Source organism: Schistocerca gregaria, chromosome 2, assembly GCF_023897955.1.
Source record: "Schistocerca gregaria isolate iqSchGreg1 chromosome 2, iqSchGreg1.2, whole genome shotgun sequence".
Classification (NCBI taxonomy): domain Eukaryota; kingdom Metazoa; phylum Arthropoda; class Insecta; order Orthoptera; family Acrididae; genus Schistocerca; species Schistocerca gregaria.
In genome coordinates, this window is record NC_064921.1 from 331,917,056 (window position 1) to 331,921,294 (window position 4,239).

A 4,239-nucleotide genomic window follows, 5' to 3' on the forward strand; every position below is an offset into this window, starting at 1 on the left:
ATGCTGGGACAGATTGAAAAGGGCTGTTTATGGATGGCGTAACCCACCAAACACTCTCAGGGATCTACGCCAAATCACCGTTAAGGAATGGAACAATCTGGACCAACAGTGCCTTGATGAACTTGTGGATATTATGCCACGACGAATACAGGTATGTATCAATTCAAAAGGACGTGTTACTGGGTATTAGACGTACTGGTGTGTACAGCAATCTCGATCACCGCCTCTGAAGGTCTCCCTTTATGGAGGTACAACACGCAATGTTTGGTTTTCATGAGCAATAAAAAGGGAGGAAATGATGTTTATGTCGATCTACATTCCAATTATCGGTACAGGTTCCTGAACTCTCGACACCGAGGTGATAGAAACATTTTTTTTCATGTGTTTATATAAACTTGGTTAGGTACGTAATCAAAACACTCTTGTCAGCACAGATATGAGGAGCGTTTATTCTCGCTCAGCTAATAATACATTTGTCATGCAGATATAGCATTTACTGACTCACGATTTTACACCCATTAAAAAAAGTTTTGCATCCCCTTGGTTCCGAGAGTTCCGGAAAGTGTACAGAAACCTGGACTTGAGATCAATATAAACATCATTTGCGGCCTTTTTATTGCTCATGAAAACTACACATTGAGTGTTGTACCACCATACAGTGAGACCTTCAGAGGTGGTGGTCCAGATTTATGTACACACCGGTACCTGTAATACCCAGTAGCACGTTCTCTTGCATTGATGCATGCCTGTATTCATCGTGGCATACTATCCATAAGTTCATCAAGGCACTCCTCAATGGCGATTCGGCGTAGATCGGTCAGAGTGGTAGGAGGGTCACGTAATCCATAAACAGCCTTTTTCAATCTATCCCAGGTATGTGCAATGTGATTCATGTCTGGATTACATGCTGGCCACTCTAGGCGAGCCATGTCGTTATTCTGAAGGAAGTCATTCACAAGATGTGTTCGATGAGGGCGCGAATTGTCGTCCATGAAAACGAATGCCTGCAGATATGGTTGCACTATCAGTCGGAGGATTGCATTCACGTATAGTACAGCCGTTACGGTGCCTTCCATGACCACCAGCGGCGTACGTCGGCCCCACATAATGCCACCACAAAACAGCAGGGAACCCCCAACTTGCTGCACTCGCTGGATAGTGTGTCTAGGGCAAACAGACTGACCGGGTTGCCACCAAACACGTTTCCGACGATTGTCTGCTTGAAGGCATGCAACACTCATTGATGAAGAGAACTCGATACCAATTCTGAGCGGTCCATTCGGCATGTTGTTGAGCACATCTGTACCGCAATGCATGGTTCCGTGGTTGCAAAGATGGACTTCGCCATGGACGTCGGGAGTGAAGTTAGACTTCATGCAGCGTATTGTCCACAGTTAGAGTCCTAACACGGCACACTGCGGCTGCAGGAAAGCCATTATTCAACATGGTGGGGTTGCTGTCAGGGTTCCTCTGAGCCACAATCCGTAAGTAGCGATCATCCACTGCAGTAGTAGCCCTTGGGTGGCCAAAAAGTGAGGCATGTCATCAACAGTTGCTGTCTCTCTGTATCTCCTCCATGTCCGAACAACAACACTCAGGTCCACTCCGAGACGCCTGGACAATTCTCTTGGTGAGAGCCCTTCTTGGTACAAAGTAACAATGCGGACGCGATCGAACCCCGGTATTGACCGTCTACGCAAGGTTGAACTACAGACAACACGAGCCGTGTACTTCCTTCCTGGTGGAATGACTGGACCCCCCTCCGTCTAGTGGTTCAAATGGCTCTGAGCACTATTGGACTTAACATCTATAGTCATCAGTCACCTAGAACTTAGAACTACTTAAACCTAACGAACCTAAGGACATCACACAACACCCAGTCATCACGAGGCAGAGAAAATCCCTGTCCCTGTCGGGAATCGAACCCGGGAACACGGGCGCGGGAAGCGAGAACGCTACCGCACTACCACGAGCTGCGGACCCTCCGTCTAGTGGACGGTGCTGATGCATGATTGTTTGTATGTTTTGGCGGGTTTAGAGACATTTCTGAAGGGTCAAAGGCACTTTGTCTGTGATACAATATCCACAGACAATGTCTATCTTCAGGAGTTCTGTGAACTTGGGTGATTCAAAATTTTTGCTGATGTGTGTATATTCTTTCCATTACAGGGATTTGGTTTAGTCCATTCCTCCGTTTCCAAGCTCAAATTGAGAGTCACGTTTCCTCTCACTGGAAATGAATCCATATGTTAGTCCTCTATAAGCTTCGAGAAGCCATTTGGCACCTCCATCGCATACATCTTCAACTTGCTCACAAAGCTACTTCTCGAATTCCGGACCAATCCCTAACATGGCTATCTTATATATCCTATGTATTCCCCTGCTATGTTAGATTGAAAATTACATAGAAATCAAACCGTCAGTTAGATTTCAGTGCAAATTGCATTTATGAACTGGAAATTTCCCATTTTCATATGTCCAAACCTAGTAAACAGTAATTTTTTAGTTTTTACAGTTGATAATGAGCTTGGGCAGCAAAATGATATATCATTATCTCGTCTCAAAGTGTGGTACAGTTCCACTTGTTGTATGTGCAAAAAACGGAGATACACTAATGAAAGACAATACGTCACGCAGCACGCTATTTCAGCTTGGGGTCCATATATCATCTTGTACCAAAGTTAATGAGTACATGCAATCACAGATAAAAGAAGCTCTTATTCAAACAGATTTGATGACGCTCAGAATTTTCAAACGTCCTGGTCCAAAATTTGCATTCTGATCCTCGAATATCGAGGCTGTACAGTGCCTAAAACACTGGACTTGCTTCAGGAGGAGACGTGTTCAAATAGCCATAGGTATGCACCAAATACTGAAATAAGACCTGCACTCTTTTAATTATGTACACATACTACAGTCAGGTGGAAATATCTAAGGGCGGCTTTTCTAATAAACCAAACTCGAAGATAATCAATTCGACACAGAAAAATTAGCTCAATAAGTAAATATCACAATTTCTCTCGTCAAATATGTGATCCTTCATTTATAATCAGTGGTTAGGGGTTGCGCGGGACTAAAATCTCAACAGTTTTTAAATACATTTGTTAGACAAGTGCAACAAATATGAAACCATGCGCAGGGTGAAGTGATGAACCCACCACTGACAGTACAAGAAAGCAAAACATAACACAATAGAGGACACGGTAAAATCATCTTCTTCTTAGAATATATTCAGCTTTAGAATAAGGGAACACAAAACAATCTACTATGATAATAACAAAATTGTAAAAGGATGACAAAAAAGGCACACAATGATCGAAACTTTGCCCAGACACAATATCCCAGAATATACCGGACCAAATGCTCACACCCTAAACTAATTGTACACAGTCAGTTAACAAGAAACAGAATATAAATAACAGAGTACACCAACACAGGTTACCCACTGCTCATTACAAACCATAAAAAGTGAAAACAAAAAATCGGTCAACGCCAGCAATAAAGATTGATCAAAAATTCACTGAACACAATAAGCAAGAAATTACAGATTCTAAGGGTTTAACACACCAGGGACCTACAGTGATCTGGCCCTAATTTCCGAGTGACTTCCTGCACAGTTAATATTGAGAAATGTAGACACAGCCGTCTTCACAATACTGAAGAGGACTGTCACAATCTTCGTTAACTGTTGTAGAAGAAAATTCACCACAGCTAATACCAACTTTTACCCTGAGAGTTCTACGTTCCTTGATTCACGAAAATCAAGCAACATCCACTCGTCCCGCCAGGGATTTATGACTCTTATTGACTTCTTAAGTAATAAAACCCAGTACGTTGTCCTCGATGGTTAGTGTTCATCAGAGGTGAGGGTATCATCTGGAGTGCCCCAGGGAAGTGTCGTAGGTCCGCTGTTGTTTTCTATCTACATAAATGATCTTTTGGATAGGATGGCCAGAAATGTGCGGCTGTTTGCTGATCATGCTGTGGTGTACGGGAAGGTGTCGTCGTTGAGTGACTGTAGGAGGATACAAGATGACTTCGACAGGATTTGGATTGGTGTAAAGAATGGCAGCTAACTCTCAATATAGATAAATGAAAATTAATGCTCATGAATAGGAAAAAGAATCTTGTAATGTCTGAATACTCCATTAGTAGTGTAGCGCGTGACACAGTCACGTCGATTAAATATTTGGGCTTAACATTGCAGAACGATATGAAGTGGGACAATCATGTAATGGC